Below are 26,256 nucleotides of genomic sequence, written 5' to 3'. Positions count from 1 at the left end.
GTGTTTGTCGCGGATGGACCCTCAGGATCCATTCAGTTCTACTTTGATGAAATCATCACAGTTTCAAGCAATCTAGAGCTTTTTAAATGGACAGGCAAAGTGAACGTGGCTTAAAAGTGTTTCGACTGTTTTGTTTACGGGGTGATAGATTTATTTATTTATTCATTTTTACAGGAAGGAAATATTAATAGCTACCAATATGGCATCGTTAAAAAAATATAAAATCCTACATGCTTGAAAGATTTTAATCTCACTAGCAGGGTTGAAAAAGATTTTCACAGCAGACTGCATAGTATATCAGAACATGATGTGTGATAATTCATGCACAAAAGTTAACCATACAGTTTTTTATATGTCGGATTTACTGCTTTATTAGAGGATCCCAGAAGTTTGTTAAAGAAAAAAAAATGTGTGTTTTATGGAATTTGCTTATAGTGCAGTCGGAATAATTTGGAATTCTAGATGCTTTGACAACTCGAGCAATTTATTTTGCAATTGTAATTGTGATTTAGGGGAATTTTTCTAGTTATTCAACACCTGTTTGCAAATTGGAGGTATTAGCCTTGGCAATAAAGATCACTGGGTTGATTCATCCTCTGTAACGACATTTTAATCTCTGGTGAAATTTATCATCTTTATCATGGAAGAGTATATATTCTGATAGTTTTGGCAGCTTATAATTGTCATATTAATCACATGTGAGCCTTCATTAACTTGTAATGCCCTCTTCAGTGGAAAGGAAGAGAGTTTTGGCTCTCTCTCCACATTTAACAACATTTCAGAGTTGAAAGCAGACAGAATGTATTTGGTACTCTGCTGGCCACTGGAATCCTTTATACAATACATAGTTTAGAGTCATGGGAACGGTTTTACTCTCCACATATTGGAGCAGTTGTTTGGGGCTGGTCATATTGTTTCTAAACAGCCGCTCAGTCATGAAGTTGACCTACACATCTATTCATGAATGTTTTGGTCTTCTGCCTTTTCTTGTTAATTTGCTAGGTTAGCGATATCGGTAAGGAATTTTACTGGTAACGGTGTCTAGAAGAAAGTAAAAACCAGCTCTTATATTGTATGACTAACAGTTTAAAGAAAAATGGCTTTATTATTTATTTATTTATTTTTTTATTGAAGCATAGTTGATTTATAAATACAATGTTGTGTTAAATTCTGCTCTACAGCAAAGTGACTCAGTTATACAGTATATACATTCTTTTTCATATTCTTTTCCATTATGGGTTATCTCAGGATACTTAATATAGTTCTGTGTGCTATACAGTAGGACCTTGTTATTTATCCCTTCTATATGTAATAGTTTGCATCTGCTAATCCCGAAGTCCTAATCCATCCTTCCCCCAACCACCCTTGAAAAAAATGACTTTAAAATAGCTAGAATCAAGCAATAAGATCAGTTCAAAATACAATTGAATCACAACTGTTGAATTGCTTTTCTTAAAAAGCTCGGCTCTGTGTTTATTTTTTGGTTACCTTATGAATAAAGTTTAAAGCAAGAGTAGCCTATCTGGCAGAAATGAGTGTTCACTGGTGATGTCTTAGGCAGCAGATGTTTTGATGTGAAATTATTCATTTTTAAGAGGCTTCCATTAAGTGAAAATATAAATGAATACAATCCAGTTAATGACTATGATGATTCAATTAAAGCAGTGGATCACAGAAACACCATTTCACCAAGAACTAAATTAAACATTTGGATGTTTTATTAGCTACATTGAAAAACATTTTTTTCTTTTTAAATTAGAGATTTACATGACAGTGGCAGGACTACAGCAGTGTAATAGATGAACTCATAAATTTTCATATGTGGGTACACGCCATGCTTTTGATAGTGACAGGAACTAAAAAGTCATAGTTGTATATTAGCTTCAGAAAATGCAACCCATACTTCTTATTTGTATGACTGTCACAGTTAATGTCCTCCTGGTGAGATAAAGATAGAGGTTAGTAATAAAAATGAGAAGGAAGGAAGAAAAAACGTTGTTGTAATGAGTGAAATCTCTTTTATCCTTCTACTTTTTTTCCTTACTATCTCTCCTACTTAATTTGTAATGGATATTAAATGTGAATGTAGGCAGTATCTAGCCTCCTGAAAAGACTATCCATTCTCATCTTTTAGATACTGGCCTTCTCATTTAAGTAGAAAATGTGTGCCATGTTTTTTCTTCAAACTGTTTAGAACTCTGTAAAGTGAGCTAGAAATCACAAACTTCTTTTATTGCCCTAAGAAAAACTACAGTAGTTGGAAAGTGGACTCAAGCTGGCATTTATAAGACAGTTTGTCGTTTGGGAAATACTGACCATCCTTTATTCCATTTTTTTTTCCAGAGCCTTCCCTTGACATAGGTAGAATTACCATCCTCTTTTACGTAGGAAGAAACTGACGCTCAAAGAGATTTTTCTGACTTTATAAGGCCACACAACTAGTAAAGCTTGGATGCCAGTATGATTTCTTTGTTTTAATAACAGCTATAGAGACATATAATTCACATTCTATAAAAATTCACCCTTTTAAAGTGTACAATTAAGTGGCTTTTCCTATATTCACAGAATTGAGCAAGCATCAACATTATCTAATTTTAGAACATTTTCATCACCTCCCCAAAGAAACCCCAGGACCCACAGGTTGTATTCCCTGTTGCCCTAGCCCCTGGCAACTACTAACCTACTTTCTGTTTCTATAGATTCTGCACGTTTAATATAAATGGAATCATATACTATTTGGCCTTTTGTGTCTGGCTTCTTTCACTTAGCATAATGTTTCAGGGTTCATCCATGTTGTAGCATGTGTCAGTACTTTATTCCTTTATATGGACAAGTAATATTCCACTGTATGGATAGATCACATTTTATTTATCCATTCACCAGTTGATAGGCATTTAGGTTGTTCCTACTTTTTGACTATCATGAATAATACTACTTGGAACATTCATGTCCAAGTTTTTGTGTGAACATGTGTTTTCATTTCTCATTGGTCAATACCTAGGAGTGGAATTGCTGGGGCATATGGTAACTCTGGGTTTAACATTTTTGAGGAACCAATCTGAATTTTTTGAAATCTAAATGTCAAGCTCTTTTTATTATACCTTGCTGATATAAGAATAGGGAGTCAAGGAGCTGGATGAAAGAGGGAAGGAGGTGGGTGGGAAGAACATAGTGTTGCTGTTTCATTTCTGTGAGTCACTTTTGATTCTCTCATCAGTCACAGATCATCAAAACAAGTCAATGCACACTCTTGCTTAGTTGCCATAGGTTGTAAGAGTCTCAGCGTTCGAGGGGACCAAAAAGGTGATCTCATCTCATGGTTTACTTTCTTAAGCCTTTGAATGTTTCTTCAAAGTACAGCTCACCGAGGAATCCAAATGTTAAGCAGATAAACAGGGAGCAGCTCCAGCTAAAGTAGGGAGAGGGCAGCGCTCTCTGGTCCTCCTCGCCTGTCTTGCCCTCCACTGATTCAATCCACCCATCCCGCCAGGGCTTGAAATCTCTGTTCCATGGGGGGATGCTCCAAAGGTTATCCAACCCACGTTCGAGCAGTTCCAAGGGACTGGAAACTCACTGTCCCTCCATGCAATTCATTCCTTCTTTGTATAATTCAGACTGTCAGTTCCTAAATGCAGTCAAAGTTTGGCCCCAGTTCTGTCCCTTGGGTCCAGAGAAAATAGGTTTAATCTGTTTTCCATGTGCTAGGTTGTCCCATGTTTGAAGACAGTCATGATAGCTCTTTCTCAAGTCTTCTTCCAGCTAAACATTACCATTAAAAAAGAAAAAAAATTCCTCACAAGACACAATTTTAGACCCTTAATCATCCTGGCTTTCCTGGTCTACGTTTGTTTTCTTTATTCTATACGCCTTTTTAAATTTGACACAGCTGGATGTTGTATTCCAAGCATGGTTTTTAAATAGAGCAGAGTAGAGCCGGATACTTCACCTCCCTTGTTCTACAGCCTATACTTCTAATAATGCAACCCAAGATCGTATTAGCTCTTTTGCTTGTCACTTCACATTGTTACCTCTTACTGGTTTTCACCTAAAATTCTTATCTGTTTTACATGTACTGTGGCTAAGCCCCTTTTTTTTTTTTGAACATCTTTATTGGAGTATAGTTGCTTTACAATGGTGTGTTAGTTTCTGCTGTATAACAGTGAATCAGCTGTACGTATACATATATCCCCATATCTCCTCCCTCTTGTGTCTCCCGTCCACCCTCCCTATCCCACCCCTCTAGGTGGTCACAAAACACTGAGCTGATCTCCCTGTGCTATGTGGCTGCTTCAGACTAGCTATCTGTTTTACATTTGGTAGTGTATATATGTCCATGCCACTCTCTCACTTCGTCCCAGCTTACCCTTCCCCCTCCCCGTGTCCTCAAGTCCATTCTCTACGTCTGCGTCTTTATTCCTGTCCTGCCCCTAGGTTCTTCAGAACCTTTTTTTTTTTTTTTTTTTATTCCACATATATGTGCTAGCATACGGTATTTGTTTTTCTCTTTCTGACTTACTTCACTCTGTATGACAGACTCTAGGTCCATCTGCCTCACTACAAATAACTCAATTTCGTTTCTTTTTATGGCTGAGTAATATTCCTTTGTGTATATGTGCCACATCTTCTTTATCCATGCATCTGTCGATGGACACTTAGGTTGCTTCCATGTCCTGGCTATTGTAAATAGAGCTGCAATGAACATTGTGGTACATGACTTTTTTTTTTTTTAATTTTTTAAAAAATTTATTTATTTATTTATTTTTGGCTGTGTTGGGTCTTCGTTTCTGTGCGAGGACTTTCTGTAGTTGCGGCAAGCAGGGACCACTCTTCATCGTGGTGCGCGGGCCTCTCACTATCACGGCCTCTCTTGTTGCGGAGCACAGGCTCCAGATGCACAGGCTCAGTAGTTGTGGCTCACGGGCCTAGTTGCTCCGCAACATGTGGGATCTTCCCAGACCAGGGCTCAAATCCGTGTCCCTTGCATTGGCAGGCAGATTCTCAACCACTGCTCCACCAGGGAAGCCCCATGACTTTTAAAAAATTAATTAATTAATTAATTAATGTTTGGCTGTGTTGGATCTTCATTGCGGTACACGGGCTTCTCATTGCGGTGGCTTCTCTTGTTGTGGAGCACGGACTCTAGGAGCGTGGGCTTCAGTAGTTGTGGCACATGGGCTCAGTAGTTGTGGCTCGCAGGCTCTAGATCACAGGCTCAGTAGTCGTGGTGCATGGGCTTAGTTGCTCCACGGCCTGTGGGATCTTCCCAGACCAGGGATCGAACCCGTGTCCCCTGCATTGGCAGGTGGATTCTTAACCACTGCGCCACCAGGGAAGTCCCATGACTCTTTTTGAATTATGGTTTTCTTAGGGTATATGACAAGTAGTGGGATTGCTGGGTCATATGGTAGTTCTCTTTTTAGTTTTTTAAGGAACCTCCATACTGTTCTCCATAGTGGCTGTATCAATTTACATTCCCACCAACAGTGCAAGAGGGTTCCCTTTTCTCCACACCCTCTCCAGCATTTATTGTTTGTAGATTTTTTGATGATGGCCATTCTGACTGGTCTGAGGTGATACCTCATTGTAGTTTTGATTTGCATTTCTCTAATGATTAGTGATATTGAGCATCCTTTCATGTGTTTGTGGGCAATCTGTATATCTTCTTTGGAGAAATGTCTATTTAGATCTACCCATTTTTGGATTGGGTTGATTGTATTTTTGATATTGAGCTGCATGAGCTGCTTGTAAATTTTGGAGATTAATCCTTTGTCAGTTGCTTCGTTTGCTAATATTTTCTCCCATTCTGAGGGTTGTCTTTTCGTCTTGTTTATGGTTTCCTTTGCTGTGCAAAAGCTTTTAAGTTTCATTAGGTCCCATTTGTTTACTTTTGTTTTTATTTCCATTTCTCTAGGAGGTGGGTCAAAAAGGATCTTGCTGTGATTTATGTCATAGAGTGTTCTGCCTATGTTTTCCTCTAAGAGTTTTATAGTGTCTGGCCTTACATTTAGGTCCTTATTCCATTTTGAGTTTATTTTTGTATATGGTGTTAGGGAGTGTTGTAATTTCATTCTTTTACATGTAGCTGTCCAGTTTTCCCAGCACCACTTATTGAAGAGGCTGTCTTTTCTCCATTATATATTCTTGCCTCCTTTATCAAAAATACGGTGATCATATGTGCCTGGGTTTATCTCTGGGCTTTCTATCCTGTTCCATTGATCTATATTTCTGTTTTTGTGCCAGCACCATACTGTCTTGATTACTGTGGCTTTGTAGTATAGTCTGAAGTCAGCAAGCCTGATTCCTCCAGCTCTGTTTTTCTTTCTCAAGATTGCTTTGGCTATTGGGGGTCTTTTGTGTTTCCATACAAATTGTGTGATTTTTTTGTTCTAGTTCTGTGAAAAATGCCATTGGTAGTTTGATAGGGATTGCATTGAATCTGTAGATTGCTTTGGGTAGTATAGTCATTTTTGCAATGTTGATTCTTCCAATCCAAGCACATGGTATATCTCTCCGTCTGTTTGTATCACCTTTAATTTCTTTCATCAGTGTTTTATAGTTTTCTGCATACAGGTCCTTTGTCTCCTTAGGTAGGTTTATTCCTAGGTGTTTATGTTTGGCTAGGTATTTTATCCTTTTTGTTGCAGTGGTAAATGGGAGTTTTTCCTTAATATCTCCTTCAGATTTTTCATCATTAGTGTATAGGAATGCAAGAGATTTCTGTGCATTAATTTCGTATCCTGCTACTTTACCAAATCCATTGATTAGCTCTAGTAGTTTTCTGGTAGCATCTTTAGGATTCTTTATGTGTAGTATCATGTCATCTGCAAACAGTGACAGCTTTTCTTCTTCTTTTCCAGTTTGGGTTCCTTTTATTTCTTTTTCTTCTCTGATTGCTGTGGCTAACACTTCCAAAACTATGTTGAATAATAGTGGTGAGAGGGGACAACCTTGTCTTGTTCCTGATCTTAGTGGAAATGGTTTCATTTTTTCACCATTGAGGACGATGTTGGCTGTGGGTTTGTCATATATGGCCTTTATTATGTTGAGGCTAAGCCCTTTTTTTTGCTTACTTTTACATTTTCTTTTTGAGGAGGAATTTCCTCCAGCCCAAGATGATTGTAATCTGTATCGTAATGCTGTAAATAATCCCAACACTTAAGTAAAATATTTCAGTGTTATAATAACATGGAAGTTAGTCATTGCCTTAAAGGTTATGATTCTGGCTGATAGCATTTTTTCCATCTTGCCTGGAAAGGTGTTGTGAGAGACCTTATCAGCTTCCTTCTAAAGGCTATGCATGGCGTATCTACCACTTCCTGGTGCAGCTGGGCTTCTTCCCCTGCAGGTGCTACCTGTTAATAACCATGGCCGGTCAAGTCCACACTCACAACCTGCTGCTTCCAATGACATTCTGAAGTCAGTATAATAATCTTTTGAGCTACTGCCATTTATTTTTTTCTAGTTGCGAAATGAAAACTTGTTTTCATTTCTAAGCATTTATATTGGGGGAGTTAAGAATACTTTATTTAAAATCTTAGAAATAGTTTGGCATCTGTAATTCTGACCACTTTCTCTTTACTATGATTAGGATAGGATTTTCAAGTTGGCAAATAGTTGGGTTTGAAACATCATCAAGGACCTCGTGTGAGGAAATCACTCTGAACTCAACAACATGAAGTATTTTCAGACCTCTTACGTATTCTTATGGGGTGGCAGAGGACTGATTTACGCTTTCTCTGATAGCAAAATCTATAGAAAATGCTTTCACGGGAGAGTGCATAACAAGCACCCATGCTAAGCGAGAACTTCTAATTGGTTCACTTGGTATTCTGGCAGGGAATTTATCTTATAGCCAGACCACGAGCATTTATGACATTATGAACAGACCCAAGCATTTTGGTGGAGAATTCACAAAACGATGCTTAAAAGTAATCATTGGTCGGTTATTAATTTTTGAGATGGTGTAAGCCTTTTCATATAGTCTTTTTAAAAAATTAACATTTTACTTGAGTGGAGGATGGGTAAAAGAAAAATAACATCTTCGTTTCTACTGTTACAGTCTGTTCGAGCTGTAAAACTAGAAGCGTAAAAAACTTAATCATGGATAGCATTGAAAATTGAACATTAAAGCATTGCTTTTATTAGCAAAGCAGCTTCTCCAAGGACTTAAAATCAATGGTAATTTGTACTACTTACAAAAATTCTTTCAGGAAAACTGTGGTTATTCATCTTAAAAATCCTAGCTTATTAATAGAAGATTTCTAGGATTTGTAAAGTGTTTTAAATGCCACCAGAAACATGGATAATAAAAAAGTGTGCTGTAAACCTTAAATGCTATATAATTATTATCAGTATACCCTCCCCCCAAAGCTTCATGTTTTTCTCGCTAGATATTGGGCACGTACATTTAATATTCTGCTGAAAGCAGCATGTTTGTTTTAATATCATGTAGGACTGGGTCTGTCCTTATGGGCCAGCAGGAGCCAGCACACATCCTCCTTGGTTTACTTTAAAGAAATAGCTCTTCAGAAGTTTATCTTTCTTTAAAGTATTTATTTTTCCATTAAGAGTTAGGTAGACATACTTCCAATTTTGTTTCCTCTCAAGCTGCATCTTTACTGGAAAATACTATTTGTGTGGAAAACCACATTTTTACAGAGTACTTAGTCGTGTCTTAAAATGCAGTAGCACATTTTTTCTGCCAGTTTTCTGGAAAAGATTTAAACTCTCTGACTTTAATAAACTACCCCCTCTGTGAAGGGGCACATTTGACCGTTACCCTTGGATGATGCAAGAGGGCAGGGACGCCAAGCCCAGAGCCTGCCCACGGTGGGGAGTTCCACAGGAGACCTTGGCTACCTGCAGAGGGGGAGAGAACGGGAGGTGCCAGCCCTCCGAGGGGTGGGGGCCAGATCGTTGTGCAGCACTGCGGTGTGGTCCAGGACTGGCTGTGTCCTTCATGCTGTGCCCTCTGGAGGGGAAGGCATTATTGTCCTGGACTGCAAATTATTCCCACAAAAAGCCTTTCGAGGACAATGGGCAGCTCACATTAAAGATAATGAGGATAGAGACGGTTAGGCAAGCATTCATGGAGAGAGAGGCCTTTAAGTTCACTTGGCAAATGGAGCCAATTTCGAGTGAATCCCTACAATGTGCACAGGACAATGAAAAATGTTTAAAACATGGTTTTCCCTAGAAACACTAGATTTCCCTAGTCATCGTCCTACACTCTTTCTCCCGGCCTCCCATCTCCGTGGGCCTGGGAGGTTCTGCTCCCCAAGTATCTCATCATTTCTCCCTGCGCTTTAGCTCAGACCTTGGTCAGTTCTCATCTGGGGTTCGTTGTAAGGACTGCAGCCCCACACTAGCCTTTCTGCCTCCAGTCTCAGCTCCTTTTCTTATTGAACAAGTGGTTGAGTGTCCACCGTGCTCATCATTACATGGATCTGAGGGTTCCAGCAACACACCAGGTCCACGTGGTCCTTGCTTTCAGGAAGCCGGAGTTGCCCTTGGGGAACTGGACGCCCGTCATCATGTTCACAAGGAGTTGTTTAATGACCCCGGGAATAGATGGTGCTGAGAAGAAGCGTAGGAGTGTGGCCAGGCATCGGACTGAGGAAGGCCTGTGTGAGCTCTTTCTGGGATGAGTGGAAGCCACACGCTGACAGGGGTTGGGGAGAGGGCGGGGAAGAGCATTCCAGACCGGGTGGGAAGCCCGGAGGGGTTGGGGGGAAGGACCTTTTGGAAACTGAAAGAAAGTCTCCTGTGGTGAAAGAAAAAAGAGCAGAGCTTGAAATGAGGCTCGGTGTGTCCTGTGGGGCCTTTCGGTCACATTGAGGAGTTTGGTCTTATTTCCAAGGAGCAGAGAGAATGTGCTAGAGAATTTTGAGGCAGGAGAGTGACGTGGTCAGATATGCAGGGACTTTTGGAGGATGGCTCTCCCTGGAGCATGGAGGGGTGGTGGCCGGAAGAGCAGGGGAGGGTGGAGGAGGGAGGCTGCTGTGTGAACCCAGGGAGAGGCGATGCTGATTTCCACCAGGGGGGGCACTTAGGGGCTGACCTCACCTGGACTTAAGTCATTACAAGCGGGAGGAGGAGGAATCAAGGATACCACCTGGGCTCCTGACTCACCCACCCAAGTGAGTGCCGTGGGCCGAGATAGAAGGACCTAGAAGGACCAGCATGTGGACGATGGTTCAGTTGGGGCTTGTGGGGCATGCAAGCCGACGGGCTGAGTAGGCTGTAGGACGTGGGGACTGGAGCCTGGGAGACGTCCAGACTGGAGATAAAAAGTTTGAGAGCCATCAGTATACAGATGGTGACAGAATCCACGTTGAAGGTGAGCTCACCTCAGGTGAAATTAGCTGTTTGGAATGCTCCTCCTGGAAGACAGGTCTGATCTGGAAAACCACCTCCTGTTGCAGAGTCTTCAGGGCCCCCCTCCTTCCCCTTTGGCATCCAAAGCCCCCAGGGGGCAGCTGCCTGTCTCCGCCGAGTCCCAGCTCCTTCGCCTGCCACCACCCCGGCTCCCGAGTGTTGTGAGGTGTCCTTTCTTGGTGGCCACATAAACCTCTGTCATCATGATGATCCCAGAGGCCTGTCGTGGTGATTTATTTTCAGATCTCCCGTTAGACTGTCACCACCTTCCAGGCAGAGGCTCCCGGTGATCACATTTGTGTTTTTTTGCTCCTCAGCTGAGCCTGCACCTGGTGGGTTTCCTGATGGGTATTGTGTGTGTGTGAAATACACACACACACCAGTCAAAATGCTTCCCGTGTAACATGTGCACTAAACTGAGGTTAAACAGGGGAAAACACTCATGCCACTTTTCTGTATGCTTGAAATAATGTGTATATATATATTTTATATTATATATCACATGTGTATATAAGTACACATGCATACATATTGGTACCCATGTCACAGGAATGTAGATACACATGCACACACGTGTGACATTTAACTCTCTTCCTCATCAAAGAACCAGTAGACTTAGGCATTGCAGGCAAGGAAACATTACGGGTAAAACCCAGAAACATACGGATGTGGGACAGTGCGGAGACTGGCCAGATGGAGTCAGACTCCCGTGCACAAACAGTACAGAAAGCCCCAGCTGGACACGGGTCCACTTGAATCAATAAGTAGAAACATTTGCAAAAAGCCTGGGGTGGTTTAACAGACTTAACACAAATTATATTCAGCCAAAGGAACTGACACAAGGAAGTAGTTCTTGGCAAACCCGGCATTTTTAGCAGTAAAAAAAAAGTTTGGACTGTTCAATTAACCCCCCAAAGTTATTTTGTGTAACAAGAATTTTACCATTTCTAGAAAAATATGCTCCAGACGAGAAGCAGTTGGGTATAGTTAGGACTGTCTTATGCTGTAGCATCTCTGTACATATTAGCCCAATTACAGTTGTCAGTAACAGTTGAAAATCCTTAGGAATGGAACTTAGCGATGATACTTCGTGTAATATCAAGTTTCTTGTAATGCTTCCCTATCCCGTGTGTAAAACATGGAGACTGCTCCCCTGGGAATGTATGGGCACTATAATAAAGATAATGATCTGTGAGCGTGGCTTCACCAAATTAGTCCTTTAGAAAGTAATTACGCGGCCTTGCCCACACTCCGCTGCTCTCAAAGACTAAAATCTGCTCTGTGTGTCATTTCTTTGCCTTCCTAGAAAACGGCCTCGTATTGAGTTGACATAATTTAATTATATAAAATTATGTGTTCAGACTGCATCTTGTACTTAATTATAGCTCTGACACTACAGAGTTGTTATTTCCCAGCCAGAGCTTGTGCTTCTTCAAAGTGGGGGCCACGTCCCATTCATCTTTGTCTGCCCACTGCCGGGCACCGTGCGTGTGCGTGTGTGTGGCGTGGCAGGGGAGGAGCGGGAGACACAGGCAGTGCTGGCGGTCTCACCAGGCAACCTCAGGTGTCACAGAGTCTGAGCACTTACAGGTGTCCCCTCTTTAACCCTCACTCCACTCCTTTGAGATGGCTGCTGTGATCATCTGCATTGTGACTGGTGAGGAAACGGAGCCCTAAAAGTTTAAGTAACTTGCTCAAGGTCTCCTGGCTGGTCCTTTTCAGAGCTGGGATTTGAACCCAGGCATCTGGCTCCACAGTCCACAGGCTACGAAGTGCTCAGTTGTGTTTGATGAACGAGCAACGGATCAAAAGATGGGACCGGTCCCAGACACGAAGGGGTGTGGGAGGTGGTTTTCACTGGCCCCTTGCTTCTGGGAGAGGCCACACTCTAATTACTGGTTCAGATCTGAGTTCCTTCCACTGGATTGCTGAGAGGGTCTCCGAACAAGTTCCTTGTCTTCACCCACGTTTCCCTTCAAATCACACCACTTCCGCACTTTCTAAAGCTGGAGTCTCGTTTATCTCTGAGTTACCCAAAGTCCCATGGAAGCTACCCATGGCTCTGAGGATGCAGGGCTGAGTCCGTGAGCAGCCTCCCGCCTGCTTCCCTGACCCAGGGCGGCCTCTCCTCCCAGGTGCCTTGGAGGCCGCCCCCTGGGCTCCGGGTAGTGTCTGGAGGCGCAGGGCTGGTTGACGTGCGTCCTCACATGCTGTGCCCCTGCCCTCCCCACAGGGACCCTTCCCCAATCCTCCTTTACCTTTAGAGCCTGGCTTCAGGCCCTGGAGGCCTCCCTGGTGCATAATGAATTTAGGCGAGGTTCTCTTGGTGCCCCGAGCCCGCTGCTGTGTCTCGGTGCGCTGCAAACCTTGATTTCCCTCCAGACCAGCAGTTCCCAGAGGAACGCATCGTGGACCCTCAGCCCCTGTGTGCTGAACCAAAGAGTGAGTCATTTCAGAGTGGAAATATGAAGCGGTCATTTGGTCTGGTAATTGCCCACTTAGAAAGTTTTAACACGCTCTGTACGTAGCCCCCTCCCCTGCGGTGACCAAGCATTAAGGAAACTGTTCAGTCTTTCTGTCGGTAGTTCTGGTTCTTTCCGTTTTTCTCCAGCAGCCTCATCCCATTTATTACTCTCTTGCTCTTCTTAGAACCCTTTTTTAGTTTTTAACTGTGGTAAAATACACATAACATGAAATTGACCCTGTTAACCATTTTCGAGCGTACAGTTCAGCGGCATGAAGTACATTCACATGGTTGTGCAACCATCACGAGCATCCGTCCACAGAACTCTTTTCGTTTTGCAAAACTGAAACTTTGTCCCCATTAAACAATAAATCCCATTCTTCCCTCCTCTGGCCCTGACACCCTCCATTCACTTTCTGTCTCTAAGAATTTGATTACTCTAGGGACCTCATATAAGTGGAATCCTACAGTATTTGTCCTTTTGTAACTGGCTTATTTCCCTTGCACAACCTTTTGTGAAACTCTAGTTTCATGAGTTACAGAATCCCAAACCGAACAATGTCTGACTAAGGGTTCAAAGCTGGGTGCCAGGGGAGGGGGGTAATAGCCTCAAAGTTCGAGGCTGTCAGAGTCCCTGCTGGAGTGTCACCAGATCACACCCACGTGTGTTACCAGCAGCTCTGCTCAGCCTGTGTAAAGTCTAAGCATCTTATCTCTGGAATCCCTGCAGTGAAAAGTGTGCTCTTCCCCCAGAGCTAACGTCAGGGCAAAGCCAGACTCGAGAAGGGTGGTGCAGAGTCCTGGAAACAGGGCTCAGAATCCAAACTGCCGTGTACACCGTCAAACAGCAACAGAAGCCACTTTGACAAGCAGAGAATGGTAACAAGTGTCTAAGCTCTCTTAGGAATGGTGGGGTGAGGGGGGGGGAATTTTAGGGCAGTTTAGAAAGATGATGAGGGGCATATGTTTGCTAAAGAAATTCCAGGACATATGCCTTCTGATCACCAATAGCGTACATTCTCTCTCAACTAGCTAAGAATCTAAGAAAGGAAACAGCAGATGTGAGGCCCATGCTCTAGGAAGGATCTGGACTGGAGTCTTGGAATATCTCTGATTTTTTGTTCTTTTTTTTTAAAAGATTGCTGTTGCACATTTGGCACGATCTACTGACGTGAGTGTCTGATTGGAGCATCACACAGGACTGTTTAAAAAGATGAACAGGCGTAGGCTACACATGTCCAGAATGAGTCATTAACTCTTGAGAATTAGCACAAAAGATTGTGTGCATTTCTTTCAAGACCTTCTATAATCTATCACCAGATTACATTCCTGAAGTTCAAAGCATGGGCTTTGGAGACAGATAGGTCTGGGTTCAAATCATGACTCTGCCAATTATGAAGAAGAAGCACCCTGACCCCACTCTCCTCCCTCCCGCCCATCTGCTGCTCTGTGTCCCATTGGGCAAACGGAGAGGGGAGCCAGGGAACAAGGGGCTGTGTTGCAATCCCCTACCCCTGCCAGAGTTAGCCTCCCAGCACAGAGGACAGGGAAGGGTCTGAGGGCAATCGCAAGAGGTCCAGTGGTGGTGTCTTGAATCAAGATGTAAATATTTATTAATGTGTTACCTTTGTAACACATTAATAAATATTTGATGGTTGCAACTACGTTGATCTAGCCTAGTTCCTGATGTCACGTAGGCATCCCATAAATGTTGGATTCATTCCTCTGTCAACTGTGCATTGCTTTTCCAGTATGCCAAGAACTTCTGTGGTTCTGTAGTCATGCTTTATCAATCCTTATCCCCTCCTGTTTCCATATTGAAACACGGTTTATCCTAGGGACCCAGCCTACACATTGTCTCCTGGGTGAAATCTTCCCTGATCTATCCAGGGTCACTTGGTCTTTCCTCTGCATTTCCAAATTTTGGTACATACCCCTCTAATTGGCACTTGGTTCATTCCATCCTGCCTTATGGTTATCTGTTCAACCTTTGTTTCCACGATCAGCTAGCACACTCCTTCAGGGTGGGGACCCTGTATTGTCTTCTTTATTTTGCTTCCTTCCGTTGCTCTGCACGGGGCATGGTTATGGTGTGTGTCTAATAAATGCTTGTTGAATGAAAAATCAAATACTACTCAGGATTAGAGAGTTGCATTACAGAAAAATACCTGGTGATGCTGTAATTAACTTGCTTAAAAAAAAAAAAAAGAAAAATCAAATACTAAAATTAGACAAAGGGCCATGCTATCTTTAAATCATCATGAAAGGCAAAGGGAGAACTTCCTGATCCTGAAAAGCTTTCCAGTATTACCAGAAACACTTCTTCATTGTTTACAGTGGTGAAATAACTCACAATCACATGTAGCAAAGCCTCTTAGTTATTGTAGAGTGGAGTCAGTGTAGGAGCTTTCAGCGTTCATGGATTATACATATTTGTGTACATACTTGGTAAAAAAACAATATATATATACAGACACACACACAATTTTATTCTGTTTATTTACCTTTTGTTGTTATTGACAGGGCCTCTAAACACAGGCCAACCACTGTAATTTGCTTGAACGTTGGAGGGATTTATTGAGAGACGCTATCTCCACTCTAGTATTTTATAGTTTTCAAAGCACCTTCAGATCTGTTTCTCACTTAATTCTCACAACCAAACTCTAACATAAGTTAGATAAATACTCTTTTATCACGTTCATGTTACAGACGATGAGATCCATCAGGTGACTGATGGATGTTAAGTAACTTCACCAAGGCCACTCAGTTCAGTCTCCTGACAAAACCCAGCGTCCTTTGAACGGTGCCATGTTGCCTTCTATACGTTAGTATCTACACTGATCGGGTAATCGACCTTGAAAAGAGCACTTGATTTAACAAGAAAATATGATATAGATACTTGCACCTTCTATGCTGAAAATTTTGTTGTGGTGGTGGTGGTTTTCCTGGACCTTGAAAAAAGTGATTTATAGATACGCTTTGCTTTTGGAAAAACCTGACATTCAAAAATCTGGATGTAGCGTAAGCTGTTACAAGATTATTTACAGGATTCCATAGCATCTTCTTAAAACCATAAATTTCCTTATCTACTTAAACATCATATTTGACAAATGTTGATCTTGTTCTTCAGGGCCACATCCTGGGTAAAGTGCCTTGCTTTTTTTTTTTTTATTAAATTCCTGTCCTCTCTCAAATCATCCTAAAGAGTGAGGAAACTGCTGGCTCTGCAGCAGTACCTCTTACTTGTGCAGTTTTCCACTGTGGCTGAAGTGTGGGTGGAAGCATACCCAGAAGTCGTATCCAGTGTTCCAACAGGTGCCCTGTAACCTAGGCTGGGCTCTGCCTGTTTGCGTGGTTTCTCTCTCACATATTTATCTCAGATGCCTTAAGAGCCAATGGCCTGAGGGAGAACTAGCTTCTAAATCCGCCCATAATCCCTTATCTGTGATTTCAAAATCCAGAAGGCTCTGAACACCAAATGTTTTTTGGTAACTCAATTATTATTTAGACTCAGCCTGATTGGACATCATTTGGTGGGGATTGGGGGGATGGAAGGGTGGAAAAACCTCCCCTGAATTGAAACATGTGGCTTTTAATGGTTTCTATTTCTCCCTTTTCATGTGAAAGTTCTGCTCTTCTGTAGAGCTTTTTTTCTTTTTTTTAACATCTTTATTGGAGTATAATTGCTTTACAATGGTGTGTTAGTTTCTGCTTTATAACAAAGTGAATCAGCTATACATATGCATATATCCCCATATCTCCTCCCTCTTGCGTCTCCCTCCCACCCTCCCTATCCCACCCTTCTAGGTGGTCACAAAGCACCGAGCTGATCTCCCTGTGCTATGCGACTGCTTCCCACTAGCTATCTATTTTACATGTGGTAGTGTATATATGTCCATGCCACTCTCTCACTTCGTCCCAGCTTACCCTTCCCCCTCCCCGTGTCCTCAAGTCCATTCTCTACGTCCGCATCTTTATTCCTGTCCTGCCCCTAGGTTCTTCAGAACCTTTTTTTTTTTTTAAATTCCATATATATGTGCTAGCATATGGTATTTGTTTTTCTCTTTCTGACTTAACTTCACTCTGTATGACAAACTCTAGGTCCATCCACCTCACTACAAATAACTCAGTTTCGTTTCTTTTTACGGCTGAGTAATATTCCATTGTATATATGTGCCACATCTTCTTTATCCATTCATCTGTCGATGGACACTTAGGTTGCTTCCATGTCCTGGTTATTGTAAATAGAACTGCAATGAACATTGTGGTACGTGACTCTTTAAAAAAAAAATTTTTTTTTAAATACAGCAGGTTCTTATTAGTTATCTACTTTATACATATTAGTGAATACATGTCAATCCCAATCTCCCAATTCATCACACCACCACCACCCCCCACCGTTTTCCCCCGTTGGTGTCCATATGTTTGTTCTCTACGTCTGCATCTCTATTTCTGCCTTGCAAACCAGTTCATCTGTACCATTTTTCTGGATTCCACATGTATGCATTAATATACGATATTTGCTTTTCTTTTTCTGACTTCCTTCACTCTGTATGACAGTCTCTAGATGCATCCACATCTCTACAAATGACCCAATTTCATTCCATTTTATGGCTGAGTAATATTCCATTGTATATATGTGCCACATCTTCTTTATCCATTCATCTGTTGATGGACACTTAGGTTGCTTCCATATACTGGCTATTGTAAATAGAACTGCAGTGAACATTGTGGTACATGACTCTTTTTGAATTATGGTTTTCTCAGGGTATATGACAAGTAGTGGGATTGCTGGGTCATATGGTAGTTCTATTTTTAGTTTTCTAAGGAACCTCCATACTGTTCTCCATAGTGGCTGTATCAATTTACATTCCCACCAACAGTGCAAGAGGGTTCCCTTTTCTCCACACCCTCTCCAGCATTTATTGTTTGTGGATTTTTTGATGATGGCCATTCTGACTGGTCTGAGGTGATACCTCATTGTAGTTTTGATTTGCATTTCTCTAATGATTAGAGATGTTGAGCATCCTTTCATGTATTTGTGGGCAATCTGTATATCTTATTTGGAGAAATGTCTATTTAGGTCTTCTGCCCATTTTTGGATTGGGTTGTTTGTTTTTTTGATATTGAGCTGCAGGAGCTGCTTGTAAATTTTGGAGATTAATCCTTTGTCAGTTGCTTCATTTGCTAATATTTCCTCCCATTCTGAGGGTTGTTTTTTCGTCTTGTTTATGATTTCCTTTGCTGTGCAAAAGATTTTTTAAGTTTCATTAGGTCTCATTTGTTTATTTTTGTTTTTATTTCCATTTCTCTAGGAGGTGGGTCAAAAAGTATCTTGCTGTGATTTATGTCATAGAGTGTTCTGCCTATGTTTTCCTCTAAGAGTATGATAGTGTCTGGCCTTACATTTAGGTCCTTAATCCGTTTTGAGTTTATTTTTGTATATGGTGTTAGAGAGTGTTCTAATTTCATTCTTTTACATGTAGCTGTCCAGTTTTCCCAGCATCACTTATTGAAGGGGCTGTCTTTTCTCCATTGTATATTCTTGCCTCCTTTATCAAAAATAAGGTGACCATAGGTGCGTGGGTTTATCTCTGGGCTTTCTGTCCTGTTCCATTGCTCTATACTTCTGTTTTTGTGCCAGTACCATATTGTCTTGATTACTGTAGCTTTGTAGTATAGTCTGAAGTCAGCGAGCCTGATTCCTCCAGCTCCGTTTTTCTTTCTCAAGATTGCTTTGGCTATTGGGGGTCTTTTGTGTTTCCATACAAATTGTGCAATTTTTTGTTCTAGTTCTGTGAAAAATGCCATTGGTAGTTTGATAGGTATTGCATTGAATCTGTAGATTGGGTAATCATATAGGAATGCAGGAGATTTCTGTGCATTAATCTTGTATCCTGCTACTTTACCACATTCATTGATTAGCTCTATTAGTTTTCTGGTAGGATCTTTAGGATTCTCTATGTATAGTATCATGTCATCTACAAACAGTGACAGCTTTGCTTTTTCTTTTCCGATTTGGATTCCTTTGGATGTGGCTAAAACGTCCAAAACTACGTTGAATAATAGAGGTGAGAGTGGACAGCCTTATCTTGTTCCTGATCTTAGAGGAAATGGTTTCAGTTTTTCACCATTGAGAACGATTTTGGCTGTGGGTTTGTCATATATGGCCTTTATTATGTTGAGGTAAGTTCCCTCTATGCCTACTTTCTGGAGGGTTTTTATCATAAATTGGTGTTGATTTTTGTCAAAAGTTTTTTCTGCATCTATTGAGATGATTATATGGTTTTTCTCCTTCAGTTTGTTAGTATGGTTTATCACATTGATTGACTTGTGTATATTGAAGAATCCTTGCATTCCTGGGATAAACCCCACTTGATCATGGTGGATGATCCTTTTAATGTGCTGTTGGATTCTGTTTGCTAGTATTTTGTTGAGGATTTTTGCATCTATGTTCATCAGTGATATTGGTCTGTAGTTTTCTTTCTTTGTGACATCTTTGTCTGGTTTTGGTATCAGGGTGATGGTGGCCTTGTAGAATGAGTTTGGGAGTGTTCCTCCCTCTGCTATATTTTGGAAGAATTTGAGAAGGATAGGTGTTAGCTCTTCTCTAAATGTTTCATAGAATTCGCCTGTGAAGCCACCTGGTCCTGGGCTTTCGTTTGTTGGAAGATTTTTAATCACAGTTTCAATTTCAGTGCTTGTGACTGGTCTGTTCATATTTTCTATTTCTTCCTGGTTCAGTCTCGGAAGGTTGTGCATTTCTAAGAATTTGTCCATTTCTTCCAGGTTGTCCATTTTATTGGCATAGAGTTGCTTGTAGTAATCTCTCATGATCCTTTGTATTTCTGCAGTGTCAGTTGTTACTTCTCCTTTTTCATTTCTAATTCTATTGATTTGAGTCTTCTCCCTTGTTTTCTTGATGAGTCTGGCTAATGGTTTATCAATTTTGTTTATCTTCTCAAAGAACCAACTTTTAGTTTTATTGATCTTTGCTATTGTTTCCTTCATTTCTTTTTCATTTATTTCTGATCTGATCTTTATGATTTCTTTCCTTCTGCTAACTTTGGGGTTTTTTTGTTCTTCTTTCTCTAATTGCTTTAGGTGTAAGGTTAGGTTGTTTATTTGAGGTGTTTCTTGTTTCTTGAGGTAGGATTGTGTTGCTATAAACTTCCCTCTTCGAACTGCTTTTGCTGCATCCCATAGGTTTTGGGTCGTTGTGTTTTCATTGTCATTTGTTTCTAGGTATTTTTTGATTTCCTCTTTGATTTCTTCAGTGATCTCTTGGTTATTTAGTAGTGTATTGTTTAACCTCCATGTGTTTGTATTTTTTACAGATTTTTTCCTGTAATTGATATCTAGTCTCATAGCGTTGTGGTCGGAAAAGATACTTGATACGATTTCAATTTTCTTAAATTTACCAAGGCTTGATTCGTGACCCAAGATATGATCTATCCTGGAGGATGTTCCATGAGCACTTGAGAAGAAAGTGTATTCTGTTGTTTTTGGGTGAACTGTCCTGTAAATATCAATTAAACCCATCTTGTTTAATGTGTCATTTAAAGCTTGTGTTTCCTTATTTATTTTCCTTTTGGATGATCTGTCCATTGGTGAAAGTGGGGTGTTAAAGTCCCCTACTTTGATTGTGTTACTTTTGATTTCCTCTTTTATGACTGTTACCATTTGCCTTATGTATTGAGGTGCTCCTATGTTGGGTGCATAAATATTTACAATTGTTATATCTTCTTCTTGGATTGATCCCTTGATCATTATGTAGTGTCCTTCTTTGTCTCTTGTAATAGTCTTTATTTTAGAGTCTATTTTGTCTGATATGAGAATTGCTACTCCAGCTTTCTTTTGATTTCCATTTGCATGGAATATCTTTTTCCATCCCCTCACTTTCAGTCTGTATGTGTCCCTAGGTCTGAAGTGGGTCTCTTGTAGGCAGCATATATACGGGTCTTGTTTTTGTATCCATCCAGCTGGTCTATGTCTTTTGGTTGGAACATTTAATCCATTTACATTTAAGATAGTTATCGATATGTATGTTCCTATTACCATTTTCTTAATTGTTTTGGGTTTGTTATTGTAGGTCTTTTCCTTCTCTTGTGTTTCTTGCCTAGAGAAGTTCCTTTAGCATTTGTTGTAAAGCTGGTTTGGTGGTGCTGAATTCTCTTAGCTTTTGCTTGTCTGTAAAGGTTTTAATTTCTCCATCGAATCTGAATGAGATCCTTGCTGGGTAGAGTAATCTTGCTTGTAGGTTTTTCCTTTTCATCACTTTAAGTATGTCCTGCCACTCCCTTCTGGCTTGCAGAGTTTCTGCTGAAAGATCAGCTGACCTTATGGGGATTCCCTTGTATGTTATTTGTTGCTTTTCCCTTATTGCTTTTAATATTTTTTTTAATTTAATTTTTGATAGTTTGATTAATATGTGTCTTGGTGTGTTTCTCCTTGGATTTATCCTGTATGGGACTCTCTGCACTTCCTGGACTTGATTGACTATTTCCTTTCCCATATTAGGGAAGTTTTCAACTATCATCTCTTCAAATATTTTCTCAGTCCGTTTCTTTTTCTCTTCTTCTTATGGGACCCCTATAAGTGGTGTGTTGGTGCATTTAATATTGTCCCAGAGGTCTCTGAGACTGTCCTCAATTGTTTTCATTCTTTTTTCTTTATTCTGCTCTGCAGTAGTTATTTCCACTCTTTCATCTTCTAGGTCACTTATCCGTTCTTCTGCCTCAGTTATTCTGCTATTGATTCCTTCTAGAGAATTTTTAATTTCGTTTATTGTGTTGTTCATCATTGTTTGTTTGCTCTTTAGTTCTTCTAGGTCCTTTCTTGTATTTTCTCCATTCTATTTCCAAGATTTTGGATCATCTTTACTATCACTACTCTGAATTCTTTTTCAGGTAGACTGCCTATTTCCTCTTCATTTTTTGGTCTGGTGGGTTTTTACCATGCTCCTTCATCTGCTGTGTGTTTCTCTGTCTTCTCATTTTGCTTAAGTTACTCTGTTTGGGGTCTCCTTTTCACAGGCTGCAGGTTCGTAGTTCCCGTTATATTTGGTGTCTGCCCCCAGTGGCTAAGGTTGGTTCAGTGGGTTTTTTAGGCTTCCTGGTGGAGGGGACTGGTGCCTGTGTTCTGGTGGATGAGGCTGGATCTTGTCTTTCTGGTGGGCAGGACCACGTCCAGTGGTGTGTTTTGGGGTGTCTAGGACCTTGTTATGATTTTAGGCAGCCTCTCTGCTAATGGGTGGTGTTGTGTTCCTGTCTTGCTAGTTGTTTGGCATAGTGTGTCCAGCACTGTCCTTGCTGGTCGTTGAGTGGAGCTGGGTCTTAGCATTGAGATGGAGATCTCTGGGAGAGCTTTCGCCATTTGATATTATGTGGAGCCGGGAGGTCTCTGGTGGACCAACGTCCTGAACTCGGCTCTCCCACCTCAGAGGCGCAGGCCTGACACTCGGCTGGAGCACCAAGACCCTATCAGCCACATGGTTCAGAAGAAAAGGGAGAAAAAAAGGAATGAAGGAAGGAAGGGAGGGAGAGAGGGAGGAAGGAAATAAAAGTTATTAAAATTAAAAATTAAAAAATTATTAAAAATAAAGAAATTAAAAAGTAATAAAAAAGAAAGAAAGAAAGAAGAGAGCAACCAAACCAAAAAACAAATCCACCAATGATAACCAGCACTAAAAACTATACTAAAAAAGCCAAAAACAAAACAAAACAAAAAACGGACAGACAGAACCCTAGGACAAATGGTAAAAGCAAAGGTATACAGACAGAATCACACAAAGAAACAAAGAAGCGTACACATACACACTCACAAAAGGAGAAAAAGGAAAAAAATATATATATCTTTTGGGAAGTCTGATGTCTTCTGCCAGCATTCAGTAGGTGTTCTGTAGGAGTTGTTCCACATGTAGATGTATTTCTGATGTATTTGTGGGGAGGAAGGTAATCTCCACGTCTTACTCCTCCGCCATCTAGAGCTATTTTTGAGTGTGATTAGGGGTGCTGCCCCAGACCCTTCTGGGGGTGTTGGGTATTATATGCTATATGCCCCCTGCTTTTGTTCTGAGGCAGAACCTGGATTCAGAAGCCTGTCAGGCCCCAGGGGATTGGGAGAGGGTTTGTGGACCAGTGGGACCCGATGGCCAGGCTGGCCCATGCCCAGAGCAGTTCCTGCTGAGACCATATCCGTGGACGCTGGCCCGACACTTGACTGACATTCAGGGGAGAGCCTGGCTTGTAGGTGGGTGGTGCCCCGGGGGGAGCCATGAGGCCCTTGTAGCACAATCATCTGTCACAGTGCCACTAGGGCCAGCCAGCTGCCTGCAGAGCCAGGCAGCCAGATGTGCCGAGGTTTGTCCCGGGAAAGCAAAGTTCAGGGAGAGTCTACTGACTCTACAAAGCTCATCCCCCCTCCCTCCCTCCCTCCTTCTCTTCCTTCCACAGCAATCTGTGTCTACTAGTAACAAGGCCTGGCTCTTGGCTTGTGAAGAGGAGCAGTGATACTTCGCATCTGCTTAGTATCTACAGCTTATAATTTGTTGTCTTTTCTCATCCCGTCCGCCAGCAGTTCCTGGCAAGACTGGCCTTGGCCTCTGTCTTCGCAGCGGAGGAGCTGAGGGTTAAGTCACCTCCCCAGAACACACAACTCTCAATCTGCAGAGCCCGGCCTCAGACTTTTCCTTTTCTGCTGCCTTCAGAGGCCCTGAAATTATTTGTTGATCCAAGCCAAGTTTCTCCCTTCTAGGACTCAAAACCCAATCCAAGTGGAGTGGTGGCTCTTTTTCAGATTCCCGGCATGAATCATTTAACCTCTGTTTTCCACGCCCCAAAGTGGGCTTCATAATCCTTACAAGCGAAACAATCTATGAGACTGTGCCCTGTGAGCTGCAGAGCCCCTGACCGCATGGCACAGTATTTCCCAATTCTTCTGCACCCCGACATCCAGATATGTCTGTCTGGGGTTTCCCCATGGTGCTTCCTCCCAGGTCTTTTGGGGTTCACCTCCTCCCCTTCTTTCCACGCTCTCTTTCCTGACATCCTCAAGGGCAAAGCCTCTATTGTCTTTGAGAACGCGTGTTGCCTTGCTCACTACTACTGAACGATAAATGGTTGTTGGAGTTTATATACCAGAGGAATGTCCGCTTGTCATTAGGGTGGCTTGGGCTTGGTGACATTGTCAACATCACCTTGGCAGGTGTGGCAGCCTGACCCCCTCAGTCAGGTGTGCCTGGGGGCATTGACAAAGCTCTGTCCTTATGACACCAAAGCAGCTGGGTATAGACTGAGAAGGGAGTCAATCAAGGAGTCTTTTCTAACCTAAATCTGAGAGTGTAGATTGCAGGCAATATCCGGATGACAATCCTTCTTTAATACACTGTAAGTAGAAATAGGAACTGGGAGGCTGACAGATTGGTCTACAGACCATTAGGCCTTTGCAGGAACCATCCAGCATTCAGGTGTTTGTGGGAATGTCCCCCCTGCCAGGAACCTCTGGGTGACCCTTTCTCCCTGCATTCTGCTGTCCCTCCGTATACAATGGCTGCTACAATCTGTCTGCCTCAGAGGTTTCCTCCATACCAAAGAGACTCCCAGAGTCAAGATTTAGGGCTGGTTTGAGGTGGGAGGGGGTGGGAGGGGGATGCAGGCCTCTCTGCAGGGTTGCGGAATGTTTCAGGGGTCAAGGAAATAATACAAACCTTTGAATAGAGGCCCCTGAATAGTTTGTTTGGAGTTCCCAGTGACTAGCATCTCAGTTACCAACTGCTTTGTTACAATTTGCTTCTGTTCTTACATGGTTTTTAAAGCAAGTGAACGGATATAAAGTGTTTCTAAGTGTAATAATTCTCTCTTCTGATCCATGGCTAACAAGCCGAGAGTAGGTAGAGGGGCCATAATGCAAAGGATCTCTAATTTGCTCTGCTAAAAACTCCATTCCTTGCTCTGTCAGCTCCGCATTTTGCGCCTTAAGGCTGAATAAATTAGTTGCCGCCCTTAGAAAAAAAGCGCCACGTTTGGCCAAGGAATCTTCATTAGCTACCTTTCTGGAGGAAAGATGATTAATCTCATTATGCTGAGCAAACCAGTTTTGTATGCTTTGAAATTCCAACCTTGTCAATTTTGTGTTTCTCAATCAGCGACAGCAAATGTCAGTCTCATGCAAGAGAAATACTGGCTTTTGATTTAAGGGGAAACAAATCTTGCTTACTTTTTTTTTTTTCTTTCTAGTCTTCAAGGCAAAAATTCAGATGCCCTAGCCTATACATTTATATGCTGTTGTTGTTCTTGTTTGTAGAAAAAATAATCTGGTAGATTATCAAGGCCAACAAAAATAACTGTCTTTACCTGTTAAAAAATACAGAGATGTAAGAAGACTGTAAACTTTGCATGTAATTATGCTAATTCAAATTAAAAACTAGTTATCAACTAAAATTAATGAAAATTTAAGTGAATAGAATACTTCTGTTTATGCGCTGGAAGCTCTGACCCCAGAATTCCTTTCCTCCCTACTGGGAGGTTGCTAATGCCTAAGTCGGCCGCCCGGGCGCCGAGCCGGCCGCCGAGATCTTTCTCAGCTGACCAAGGCTTCAAGGCCCTGCAGACTGCAAGGCCAAGAGCATCACCAGACGGTGAAGGTCCGTGTGCTTGACACACCGTAGCCTTCAACCGTGTTTTGTGTTACTGCCACTTCTAAGAGCTGACACTGTTCTTTCCCCCAAACACTGATGATGTAGAGCTGTTGTTGTCATGGAAACCTGGAGATGGAAGGGACCTAAAAGGATTCAGGGTGAAAGTTCATCTTTTAAAAAAAGAGTCCAAAAAGAAGGTCAAATGAACCAATTTTCCTCCTTTCTTTCTTCTTTCTTTCTTCTTCTTTTGGCCACGATGCACAGCATGCAGGATCTCAGTTCCCCAACCAGGGATTGAACCCAGGCCCCCTGCAGTGGAAGCGCGGAGTCTTAACCACTGGACCTCCAGGGACGTCCCTGAACCAATTTTATTATGAAACAGCTTTGAAATTAATAGGTCATAAAACTATAAAGGAAAGAATGGGTTATATAAACGGGTTCTGTTTTACAGAACGCAGAGGCTCTCATCCCGCTGCCCTCTCCCCCTCCCCCCTCCCCCCTCGGTGAATCCCAACCCGAGGACCGGTTATCTCAGAGCCAAGAGATGCCCTACCGTTTCCCACTTTCCCAGGCCACAGCTGCACGGCTGGTGCAGGGCAGCTGTCATGCAGATGTGTCTCGGTGGTCGTTATTCTAGCAAAGACAGCCCCTGAGTGCATGCCTTTGTGCCAGACACTATGCTAGGTCTCTATGCTCCTTACTCTTCACAGCCATCCGGTGGTAGGCAGGTTACCCCAGGTTTAGAGATGGTGTAACTGAGCCTCAGAGAGGCAGAGTA

The 26,256-nt window shown here is 41.9% G+C and overlaps 1 protein-coding gene across 10 annotated transcripts in view; it reads left to right on the top strand.

The window, feature by feature from the left end:
* Positions 1 to 26,256, top strand: part of EML1 (EMAP like 1) — a 204,819-nt gene that overhangs the window by 55,664 nt on the left and 122,899 nt on the right. The window lies entirely within an intron of this gene.

The sequence above is a fragment of the Balaenoptera borealis genome, assembly GCF_965194805.1.
Source record: "Balaenoptera borealis genome assembly, chromosome: 3".
Classification (NCBI taxonomy): domain Eukaryota; kingdom Metazoa; phylum Chordata; class Mammalia; order Artiodactyla; family Balaenopteridae; genus Balaenoptera; species Balaenoptera borealis.
This window is presented reverse-complemented; position numbering and strand designations above follow the sequence as displayed.